Genomic DNA, 13,215 nt, shown 5'->3' with positions numbered 1-13,215 from the left:
CTACATCCTCTCCAGCATTTACTGTTCGCATATTTTCTGATGATGTCCATTCTAACTGGTGTGAGGTGATACCTCATTGTAGTTTTGATTTGCATTTCTCTAATAATTAGTGATGTTGAGCATCTTTTCATGTGCCTGTTGGCCATCTGTGTGTCTTCTTTGGGAAATGTCTATTTAGGTATTCTGCCAATTTTTTGGTCGGGTTGTTTGTTTTTTTGATATTCAACTGTATGAGCTGTTTGTATATTTTGGAGATGAATCCCTTGTTGGTCACATCATTTGCAAATATTTTCTCCATTCTGTAGGTTGTCTTTTCATTTTGTTTATGGTTTCTTTTGCTGTGTAAAATCTTTTAAGTTTGATTAGGTCACATTTGTTTATTTTTGTTTTTATTTCCATTACTCTAGGAGGTGGGTCAAAAAGGATCTTGCTGTGATTTATGTCAAAGAGTGTTTTGCCTGTGTTTTCCTCTAAGAGTTGTATGGTGCCTGGCCTTATATTTAGGTCTTTAATCCATTTTGAGTTTATTTTTGTGTATGGTGTTAGAAAGTGTTCTAATTTTATTCTTTTACATGTAGCTATCCAGTATTCCCAGCACCACTATTAAAGAGGCTGTCTTTTCTCCACTGTATAGTCTTGCCTCCTTTGTCAAAGATAAGGTGACCATAGGTGCTTGGGTTTATCTCTGGGCTTTTTATCCTGTTCCATTTGTCTATATTTCTGTTCTTATGCCAGAACCATAATGTCTTGATTTCTGTAGCTTTGTAGTGTAGTCTGAGGTCAGGAACCCTGATTCCTCTAGCTCCATTTTTCTTTCTCAAGATTGCTTTGGCCATTGAGGGTCTTTTGTGTTTCTATACAAATTGTAAAAATTTTTTGTTCTAGGTCTGTGAAAAATGCCATTGGTAATTTGATAGGGATTATATTGATTCTGTTCTTAAACTTTAGTGTTCAGGAAAACCTTCTGGAGTGAAGGTAAGTATATGTATTTCCTGGCTTTGTCTATGAAGATCCTGTACTGGGAACATGCATTATTTTGTCTCTAGTAAGGATTTTTACCTTAAAATCTATTTTGTCTAATATTAATATAGCTAATCTTCTCTATTGTTTGCTTGGTATGTATTTTTCCATCCTTTTACTTTCAACATGTTTGTGTCTTCAAATAGACAGCATATAATTTGGTCATTAAAAAAAAATCCAGGGCTTCCTTGGTAGTTCAGTGGTTAAGAATCCACCTGCCAATGCAGGGGACACAGGTTTGAGCCCTGGTCTGGGAAGATCCTACATGCCGTGGAACAACTAAGCCTGTGCACCACAACTATTGAGTCTGTGCTCTAGACCCTCGAGCTACTACTGAAGTCCACATGCCTAGAGTCTGTGCTCTGCAACGAGAGAAGCCACCACTGCAACGAAGAGTAGCCCCCTGTCTCCGCAACTGGAGAAAGCCTGTGCAGCAGCAACAAAGATCCAACACAGTCAATAAATAAATAAATAAATAAATAAATAAATAAATAAATAAATATTGATTCTGCCAACTTCTGCCTTTTAATTGGAGAGTTTAACCTATTTACATTTGATGTAATTACCAATAAGGTAGGATTTATATCTACCATTTTGCTATTTGTTTTCTGTCATGTCTTTTTTCCTCTATTACTGACTTCTTTTGTGTTAAATGGATATTTTCTAGTATACCATTTAAATTTCCTTATTGTTACTTTCACTATAATTTTGAAATTATTTTCTTAGTGATTGCCTTGGGGTAACAATTAGCATCTTAACTTAAAAAATCTAATTTGAATTAACTTTAATGTGAATTGCATACAGAAACTTTACTCCAATATAGCTCCATTTCCTCCCTAATCCTTTGTGTAATTATTATTATATAAATTACATTTTTATACATTATAGACATATCAACATCATTTTATAATTATGTTTTATGATACCATTTAAAAATTATTTATTTTTAATAATTGTGATAAAATATATATACAAGTTACCATTTTAACTATTTTTAAGGGTACAGTTCAGTGGTTGCTGAGCTGGGTCCTTAGCATCAGAAGGAAAGTCACGGGCAGGGGAAAAGAGTCTAAACTGGAGGTACAAGGGAAAGTATTGTCAGATACCAGAGTCAGTTCCTACAGTAGTGACTGGGACAAGTGAGGCCAAGAGAATTTGGAGTGTCTGATACACATCTGTTCTACCCCACTCCCTGTCCCCCTCCCATGCTGGATTAATGCATACAGTTATAGCAAGCTCCCCCCTGTTTAGCTGCTAGTTCTCAATCTTGACTGCACATTGACATCATCTCGTTTCCTGAGTTTGGCATTTGCTGGTTGCTAAGTGCTGGAAGCTGGTTCTGGTCTAGGTTTCCCTCTGTTGGCTGTCTTTAAGATTGCAGTGGGCTCGCCTCAGCTGTCAGCATCCTAGGATCTTTCCTTAATATCCAGACTGCAGCTCAGTGTCTATCCCTCCAGAGAACGAAGTCTCTGTTCCACTCTGGGCAAACCTTCAGAGCTCTGAGTTGAGCCTCAGTCTAGGTCTCTCTCTGGTGCCACAGACTAAGCCCTGATTAGACCACTTCTAACCAAAGGAGAAATCAAATCTCACCTCCTTCAAAAGTCCTCCCAGTGACCTCCAGGCCAAAAGATTGTGTCCTTCCTGGTACTCCCAAATCCTGGAACTATGTGGCAGGAGTAGGGGCGCGGAACGTTTTTGACTAAGATGAATGCCTGACCCCGGCGATAATGATTAAAGCTGAGCTTTAGTGAAACTTAACTCTCTTCCCAGTGCTGTCCTAAGTGCTCAATATATTTAACTCACTGATCATCACAACTCTATGAGGTGGGTACCACTGTTATTTGCATTGTGCATATGAAGAAACTGAGGCACAGAGAGGTTAAGAAATTTGCCCAAAGTCATACAATCAGTTGAGCCAGGATTCCCAGTCTGTTACTATAAATAATATTATTTATATTGTTTTCTGCGTCCAGGTACCATTAGCTACTTGACATTCATGATCACATTTAGTTTTGCAGATGAGAACCTGGGACTGAGAGAGGAGGAGTAAGAAAATAGAGTTAGGTTTGCTTGTACTGATGCTCCTATAAACCGGGGTGCCTCTCTTGGCAGAATTCATCATTTATGTGCAGTGGACTGCCTGCATCAGATGCATCTAGATGCCATAAAAATGCCTCTGCCTCACGATTCTGAGCCACCCCGTTTTGGAGGATGGGCTGTGAGAATCTGCATTTTCTCAGTCATTCCAGTTGATTCTGATTTACACAAAAGTTTGAAAAACTTTACTCTTCTGCCCCCTCTACCCATTAGAGCACACATACCAGTCACCTTAGATGAAAATTACTTGAGCATGTATCTCTTTCCCTCTATGATGGTTAAAAATGTTTTTACTGCAACTAATAAAATCTCTGACAACAATGGCTTAAATTCTAAAGTACTGTATTGTTTATTGAATAAAATGTCCAGAATTAGAATTAGACAGTCTCAAGACTGGTATAGCAGCTCAGCAGTGCCATCAAGCACCTAGTTTCACTTTTTGTTATGCTACCTTTGGCTGTTAGCTTTTCTTCTTCACGCTTGTTGCTTCAGTGTCACAGATGGCTGCTGCAGATCCAGTCTTACTTTTTTTTAATTTATTGATTTATTTATTGGCTGCATTGGGTCTTCGTTGCTGCACACGAGATTTCTCTAGTTGCGGCGAGCAGGGGCTACTCTTCGTTGCGGTTTGAGGGCTTCTCATTGCTGTGGCTTCTCTTGTTGCGGAGCACAGGCTCTAGGCTTGGGGGCTTCAGTAGCTGTGGTACATGGGCTCAACAGTTGTGGCTCACGGGCTCTAGAGCGCAGGCTCAGTAGTTGTGGCACATGGCCTTAGTTGCTCCGCAGCATGTGGGATCTTCCCAGGGAACGAACCTGTGTCCCCTGCCTTGGCAGGCGGATTCTTAACTACTGCGCCACCAGGGAAGCTCAGATCCAGTCATCTTGACCAAATTTCCTAGATTTTGTTGCAGCAAGAGCATAGTCACATGACTTAGGCTTAGCCAAGCACAAATTATCACCTGGAATTTTAAATTGGGAGCTGGAGGCAGGAAGAAGCAGGGACAACAGGGACTCCATTCTTGGGGACATTGGTGATGATTCTGTTGGCCAAAATGGATTCTACCACCATATTACTCTTAGGTCAAGCCATGAGGTCCTCACTCGATGGGTTTGCAATGCAACATTTTTTTTTTTTTAAACTTTTTATTTTTTTATTTTTTACAATAAACTGCATATATTTAGAGTGTACAATTTGGTATCCCAGTCTCCCAATTCGTTGCCCCCCCCAACCCTCCCCGCTTTCCCTACTTGCAATGCAACATTTTTATTGAGGTAAACTTGATATATAACATTACGTAAGTTTCACGTGTCCAACATTGTGACCATCCATCACCATATACTGATACCTGAAGGACCCCCTTGGCCCATTTTGCCCGCTCCCCAACCTACTCTCTGTGTCTATGGAGTTTTTTTTTTTTTCTCATTTTATTTGTTCATTTATGTTTTGTTTTCTAGATTTTACATATGAGTGAAATCATATGGTTTTTGTCTTTCACATTCTGACTAATTTCATTTAACATAATTCCCTCAAGGTCCATCCATGTTGTCGTAAACGGCAATATTTCATTCTTTTTTTAATGGCTGATTAGTATTTCGCTGTGTGTATATATGACATTGTCTTCATCCATGCATCCTCGGATGGACATTTAGGTTGTTGCCACATTTTGGCTACTGTGAATAATGCTGCCAGTCATTCCAGGGCCTCACCTTTCCGGTGCAGGTCTCACAGGCTGGGGTGCCCGATGTGGGGCTGAACCCCTCGTTCCTTAGGGAGAAGTTCCGTGTTTGTGACATCCCTCCTGCTTGTGGGTCACCGTATGGGGTGGGGGTGGAGCCTGGAAAGACAGCACCTCTGCCTCTCTTACCCATCTTGATGTGCCTCCCTCCCCCTCTTTTTTCCTCTTTTATTGTGGAGGAGCTGTTCTGCCAGTCTTCAGGTCTCTTTTAAGAGAATTGTTCTATACATAGTTGTAACTTTGGTGTGCCCATGGGAGGAGGTGAGCCCAGGATCTTCCTGTGTCACCATCTTAAACCCTTTTCCTGTGCTGCAGTTTTGACTGTGATGCCAGTCACGTGGCCATCCTTTTCTCCATTTTCTAAGCCTGGCCCTGCCTCTCTCCTTAGTGTGAGTTCCCTGTGTCCTTTCAATACTTTTCTGTCTCCTTGATCCAGCCAGAGTCAGTTTCCTTTGCTTGCAGACAAGTCTACCATGCTTGGTTTCTTCAGGTCTCGGCTGAAACGACTCCTCAGAGACACCACCTCTAGCCACAGGGGAAGAAGCCTGTTATTCCCCAGGACAGCATCTGTGTTTTTCCTTCATTACACTTACAACAAACTGTCAGTATTTTATTTGCTTGTTTACCTGCTTCTGTCTGATTCCCTATAAAGATGTAAACTTCATGAGGTCATGGACCATTGTGTTCTCATCTGTGTAGTGCAGTGCCTGACGTATACTGCAGTGCAGTGTTTAAGATGGTTGTGATTGAGTAGATGCATAGATGACTGATGGACGCATGGATGGTTAAAGAGGCTTGTTTTGGAACAGGACTGACCTGGGACACACCACATGGGCAGATAAGCCCTTTACCTTAGGTTGCATGCCTTCTTCCAGAGTCAGTTTGTGTCTGCCAGTTCTCTTCCTCCATGATGAGCAGGCACATCATTTTTATAAGACAGCATCCTGAAGAGAGAACCCTATTCTTAAACACACCTGCAAGGGTTGCTCCTGTCCTGGGTGCGGAGTGTTCCTGCCTTCCCAACAAACAGGCACCAGCCAAGCACAGAGAGGAACAATAATAAGATAATATTTAGATTAAAGGCTCTGATTGGCTTTAATGTCTGTGCATGATGCCTGCTTAGACATTGATAACCCTGGAAATGATAGGGCACGTTAATGACACTGGGAAATTATTCACCAGGCTGACATGCACTGAACCTTGTGCCAGTTACTGTGGATGTGTAACAAACTACCCCCAAATTTTGTGGTGTAAAATATTCACTTATTGTTCTCATGAGTGAAGATTTCAGACACAGTATGGTGGGGATGGCTTGCCTGTGTTCCGTGAAGTCCAGGGCCTTGGCTTGAAGACTTGAGGGCTGAGGGTAACTCAATGTCTGGGGCTGAAGCTACTGAAGGTTTGTTTACTCACATGGTTGGCAGTTGATTTTGGCTGGTGGTGAGAACCTTAGATGGGTTTTTGGCTGGCAAACCTATATGAGACTGCTCCATGTGCCTTGGGCTTCCTCGCAACATAGAGACTGGGTTCCAAAGGTGAGTGTTGAGAGAGAGACAGAGACAGAGAGACAGAGAGAGCACCAGGCAGAAGCCATGTTGTCTTTTATGATTTATCAGAAGTCACGTAACATCACTTCTGCTACATTCTGTTCATCAAGGCAGTCTCAAAGGACAGCACTTTGAGAGGGAGGGAAATTAGATTTTACCTTTTGAATGAGTCTGGAGGAGCATATGTAACTAGAATTGTGCCATGTTTGGAAAATATAATCTTCCATAAAGCCCCTACCCCACTCTGCCCTGCCAAATTGAAATGAACTCTGGCCAGTCAGGGTCAGGCTTTCCCCAGTCTTCATCCACTTGCCTCTCCAGCCTCATACTTTACACATTTAGCAGCACATCTTCCCTTCTCTTGTCTCCCCCTGACAAGGTCCAAGGCCCCCCGACTCAATATGAGGAAACCTTAACATCTTTCAAGGCCAACTCATCTGAGAAGTCCTCCTTTATTGCCCCAGCCTCCCAGCTGGACCTCAAGTCATCTTTTCCCTCTGAAACCTGCTCTTCTTTCCAGGACTGGTGTGGAACTCTGAACACCTGGGACATTGATCAAAGAAGATGCTTCATGGGCTTAGGCCAGGGTCCGAGCACAGTGGTTAGGGGGCTAGACACAGAGAGTTGGCCAATGGGGGGCCAGAGTGAGCCTGGAGGGGGAGGTAAAGAGCTTCCATTTTACAGTCCCCCAGGGCTCACCTGGTGGAGGAAGAGCAAAAGAGCTATGCTCCATGAGACCTGGAATCACTGGATTGCTCATGCTAGTAGATGTTGGTGTCAGTCACACATCTCCTTCCTTCACATCCCACATCCAGTTCCTTGGGATGTCTGGTGGATTCTGCCTTCTGCGCCACTTCTCAGTCCAGCCATTGCTACCTGGTCCCTGGTCTGAGTTACCATCGTCTTTTACCTGGATGGTTACAATAGCCTCCTCATTGGACTCCCTGCATCAGCCAGAGGGTTTCTTTGAAAACACAAGTCAGATCCTGTCATTTCTGTGCTCAAAACACTGCTGGATTCCCCATCTCATTCGGGAGAGGAGCCAAAGTCCTTACAGTGGTCTCCAAGACCCTGTGGGATATGTGTCCCCCACCACACTGCTCTGCCTTCATTCCAATTACTCTCACCCTTACTTCTCCTCTACAAGAGCACTGCTCCCTCATGTTCTAATTTCAAACCAGGGATACTCCCACCTCGGGGCTTTCCCTGCTGTTCCTGGAACTCACTGCTTTAGATCGTCACATGACTTTCCTTCACAGTTCATTTTTGGTTTCTACCTAAATATCACCTGTGAGAGGGCTGGACTGCCCAGTCCCTCCCCAACACATACCCTTGTCCTGACTTGTATTCATCAGTGTACTAATCAGTACTTGTAGGTGTATTTTGTATTTATTTGATTATTCATTTTATCATCTATCTTCCCACATCTACTCCCATACCTCTGTCTTCCCACGACAACAAACTTCCAGAAAACACAGATCATCTGTGCGGAACCCCTAGAACCTGGTCACAGTAGGGGTTCATGAAACATCTGTGATTCAAGAAATCTTGGGATTTAATGGCTTGGTGACCCTAGGAGTTCACTCACATCAGGCTACTTGGATTGCCAATGGCGTACACAAAAATGCCAGCATCTTCCTGTAGCGTTATGCCCCCAGTCTCCACAGGGGTGTCAAGTTCAAACAGAAGGCTGGACCTTCAGTCTGAAGTGCTGACCAGATGATTTTACTAAAGCCTGTAATTCCCACCACGGAACAGTAGGAGATCCCCACTCTCCTCCCTCAAGGGCTCAGAAATTGGGAAGGGCACACTTCAAACTGACAACTTGTGTGTTCTCTGGAAAAAAGAGTAGAAGAGGAGTGGGGAAGAGAACTGCCTATTTTTTCACTCTCTTATTTGCTTATGTATTTAAGGAATTTTTATACTGTGACTATATTTGTATAAAACATTTTAATAAAGGTATCTGTATATGTTAGACATTTTTATTTTACAAAGAGAAAGCTAATTTACTACCGGTTGGCCATAAAGTTAAAATACATAAGTAACGTCACTTAATTTTGCTCCAGATTGAACGCCCTTGATTACATCTTCTGAAGCATGCTAAAGGTGCGGTGTTTTTGTTTTGTTTTTTTTGTTTTTGTTTTTTTTTGTTTTTGTTTTTAAGATAAATTTATTTGTTTACTTATTGGCTGTGTTGGGTCTTCGTTGCTGCATGCAGGCTTTCTCTAGCTGTGGCAAGTGGGGGCTAATCTTTGTTGCATTGTGCAGGCTTCTCATTGCGGTGGCTTCTCTTGTTTCACAGCACCGGCTCTAGGCATGCGGGCTTCAGAAACTGTGGCTCGTGGGCTCTAGAGCATAGGCTCAGTAGTTGTCGCACACAGGCTTAGTTGCTTCACAGAATGTGGGATCTTCCCAGACCAGGGACTGAACCCTGCATTGGCAGGATAATTCTTAACTATTGCATCACCAGGGAAATCCCTGCAATGACTTTTTAAATATAACACCAAAGGCATGATCCATGAAAGAATTAATAAGCTGGACTTCATCAAAATTAATAATTTCTCATCTACAAAAGACACTGTCAAGAGAATGAGAAGATAGCCACAGACTAGCACAAAATATTTGTAAATGACATATCTAATAAAGGATTATTATCCAAAACATTCAAAGAACTCTTGAAGCTCAGCAGTAAGAAAACAAACAACCTGATTAAAATATAGGCCAAAGACATTTAGCAGACACCTCACTACAGAAGATATATAGACGGCAAATACACATATGAAAAGATGCTCCACTTCATATGTCATCAGAGAAATGCAAATTAATAAAATGAGGTGCCATTACATATCTATCAGAATGACCAAAATCCAGAACACTACCAATACCAAATGCTGGTGAGGATGTGGAGCAACAGGAACTCTCATTCACGGCTGGTGGGAATGCAGAAGGGTATAGCTACTTTGGAAGAAAATTTAGCTGTTTCTTTTAAAACTAAGTATGCTGTTATTACATGATTCAGCAATTGGATTCCTTGATATTTGCCCAAAGGAGCTGAAAACTTATGTCCACACAAAACTCTGCCCATGGATGTTTATAGCAACTCTATTCATAATTGCCACAACTTGGAAACATCCAAGATCTCCTTCAGTAGGTGAATGGATAAATTGTGGCACATCTAGACAGAGTAATGTTATTCAGCACTAAAAAGAAACAAGCTATCAAGTCACGAAAAGACATAGAGGAAACTTAAATGTATATTACTAAGTGAAAGAAGCAAAGCTGACAAAACTACTTACTGTATGATTCCAACTATATGACACTCTGGAAAAGGCAAAACTATGAAGACAGTAAGAGGATCAGTGGTTGCCAGGTGTTAGAGCAGAAGGAGGGAGCACGGGGAATTTTTAGGGCAGTGGAACTACTCTATATGGTACTATCATGGTGGATATATGTTATAAAGTTATCCAAACCCGTAGAATGTACAACACCAAGAGTGAACCCTAACGTAAACAATGGACTTTGGTTGATAATGATGTGTCAATATAGGCTCATCAGCTGTAACAAATGTACTATTCCAGCAGGGATATTTATAATGCGGGAGGCTTTGCATATCTGGGAGCAGGGAATATATGAGAAATGTCTGTCTTCTGTTCAGTTTTGTCATGAATCTAAAACTACTCTAAAACATAAAGTCTACTTAAAGAGAAAGTTAAAAGGACAAAAATAAGAATAACAGTGATTGCCACTTAAGAATGCGATATAGGGTTCAGTAAGACAATGGATGTGAAACATTGAGCACAATATCTGGCACATAGTAGGCTCTCAATAAAGTTTTAAAAATCCTTAGGACAGTGCCTTACAGATTTACCCTCTCAATGAATGTTAGATACTGCATTTTTTAGTCATTCCAATTAGTCACTTCATTCATTCATTCATTTGTTCATCAATGTCATTCACCTCCTTGGTCTTTAATGACTATGGAGGGGTACTTAATCTACACCAGACCCTGCTGAGTGTGGAGGATGCAGGGCTGAAGGAAGCCTGGTTCTCGCCCATGACACGTACGTAGTGTAAGGTGAGGAGAGGGGTATAAAAGGCCCAGATGACTTTAAGCCAAAGTGGTCTAAAACGGCATGTGCGCAGTGAAGGGAATCCTAGAGGAAGGAGGGACTGACTGTGCACAGGTGCAGCAAGTGGGAGGAATGCGGAGAAGGTTTCTCAGAAGCGGGAACGTTTCACTGAGAGCGAATAAAAATATGCATGAAAATGGAGAAAAATGGATCTTTCGCTGCATAACAAACCACAGTGATAACCCCCCACTCTGTGGCTGGTTAGGCTACTGGACAGTTTCTGCTGGTCTTCACTCCAAATGCAATGTCTTTAATAGATACGGGGAATATCTACTTTTCTTGAATGAATTTTGATAGTTTGTGTCTTTCAAGGAATTCATTTGGTCTAAGTTATCTGATTTATTGGCATCACATTGTTTATAATATGCCTTTATTTCCTTTAAATAGCTGTAGGTTCTCTCATTCCTGATACTTGTAATTTGTGTATTATTTATTTTTCCCCGTCAGTTTGGCTAGGTATATATCAGTGTTATTCACTTCAAACAACCCACTTTTATGTTCATCGGCCGATGGGATGTTTGCAGAAGTAAAATGTATAATTTCGGCTTTTGAGTTTCAGATTGTCCCCTTGGTGGGAAAGAGGGTGCCCATCGATTTTCCTTTTCTTCCTTCCTGCTGGACGGCCTGCAGGCTTTTGCCTTGAGCTGGAACAGCCACCTGGAACAGGTAGATGGAAGCTACATGTGGAGGACGACAGCATCGTAAGACAAGGAAACCTGTGTCCCTGAACTGCTTCCCTTGGCTTTTTTAAAAAATTTTTTAATAATTAATTTATTTATTTATTTGCTGTGTTGGGTCTTTGTTGCTGTGCATGGACTTTCTCTAGTTGCAGCGAATGGGGCTACTCTCCATTGCGGTGCAAGGGCTCCCCAGTGTGGTGGCTTCTCTTATTGAGGAGCACAGGATCTAGCTGCATAGGCTTTAGTAATTGTGGCACACGGGCTCAGTAGTTGTGGCTCGTGGGCTCTAGAGTGCAGGCTCAGTAGTTATGGCACACGGGCTTAGTTGCTCCATGGCATGTGGGATCTTCCCAGACCAGGGATCAAACCCGTGTCCCCTGCATTGGCAGGCGGATTCTTAACCACTGCGCCACCAGGGAAGTCCCCTCCCTTGGCTCTGATATGAGAGAAATTAATGCCCACCCTTGTTTAGGACGCTGGCAGTTTTGGTTTCCCTGCTATGCCTGCTGAGCAGACATCCAAACCAATAGAGCAAGGCCACTAATTCTGGGGTTCAGCTAGCAGGCCCACTGCATCTCACACTTTGCTACAACCTCTAACCGAAATTCTACCAGACATAAATGTGGTGCTGTGGCCTATGTCTGCTATTCCTTTGTTTTCTTGCTACAATTCTCCAGAACCCAAGTGGGGGAAAGGTATGTAGATACAGCTCTAAGACATATGTGCTTGGGGTTGGTTAGAAGCTGCACATGGATTTTTAACATCACGCCTTAGGAGACTCCCTTGAGGATGGAAACCCAAAGGCAGGGAACATGCTTTTGTTGGTTTTTAATCTCTCTGGACAGAGTCTGGCAGAAAGCAGACACTCAGGGGTTGCTTGCTGACGGGGCTGATGCTTGAGGGAGTTCAGGTCTGGGCAGGCCTCATGTGGATGGGAGGAAATAGAAACCTCTGGATTTCCTTTTTTTTCTAATAGAAACCAGAACAGAAGTCTGTCTATTTCACCCTGCCCCTCCCCACTGGGAACTGGTGCCCATCTCCAGGCCAAATCAAGGGGCACTTGAGAGAGTGGCAAAGCTTCAAGAGGAGAGACGAGCTTCCCCATCCACAGCTGGGGGCTTGCTGTCCTGTAGAGACTGGGGTTGTATTCAGTTGTGTTCAGACACCAGAACTGGGCCCTGGTGAGGGCTCCTGGTGAGAGCTCCTGGTGAGAGCTCCAGAATTTGTTCCTGGTGCTGACTGCCCTTCTGGGGCTCTTGGAGGTAGGAAGCTGAGGCTGGACTAGCTTGAGATGCAGAAGGGGGAGAGGAGGCAGCTGCAGCAGGACAGTGGAGCCCACGAAAGGGAACTAGGCTCAAGCCATCATGATAGAACCACTGCCTCCAGGGCAGTTAGAGGTAGGGGAGAACCTCTGGAGGTCACATCTGTGGGGCATGCTGCCCACGTCGGGGACACACAATGCAGAAGGCCTGCACTTACATGCCAGCCAAATGTCGGGCTTCTGTGGCCATGCTGCATTAGCACCAGTGAAACAGAACTTGTCTTTTTTCTCCTAATTTCCTGCTCCAACTCTGATGGATCAGGCAACAAGAGGGGAAGGAGGAAGGCAGAGGGGGGTGCACAGTGCCTCCTTCTGCAAGCCCAGGTCAGGACTGAGCTTAGGACAGAAACTTTGAGCTGGATGTGAGGTTGAAGCTTCTGTGTAGACTGGACTGGTCCCTTATATCCAAACAGTGAGCCATGATTGCCAAAATGGGGATAGTCAGCACCAGTGATGGAAAGCTATGGGGGGATCTGCTTGGGATGATTTCAAGGCGCAAAGACTGAGAAACCATGAGAGCATGTGTGAAGGCAGAGAAGGTTCTGGTGGATTTAGCAGCGCTCTGGCTGTAAGAGGAGGAGTGTGGCACAAGTTGGGGCAGGTCCAGAGTGACTAGAGGCTGGGCCACCACCTGCACTTGCTCTGCGAAAGGGTTCTAGTGAAGACTCTGAAATCCCTTCTCAC

This window comes from Hippopotamus amphibius, chromosome 12 (genome assembly GCF_030028045.1).
Source record: "Hippopotamus amphibius kiboko isolate mHipAmp2 chromosome 12, mHipAmp2.hap2, whole genome shotgun sequence".
NCBI lineage: Eukaryota > Metazoa > Chordata > Mammalia > Artiodactyla > Hippopotamidae > Hippopotamus > Hippopotamus amphibius.
The sequence above is the reverse complement of the archived record's forward strand: the minus strand, read 5'-3'. Positions refer to the sequence as shown.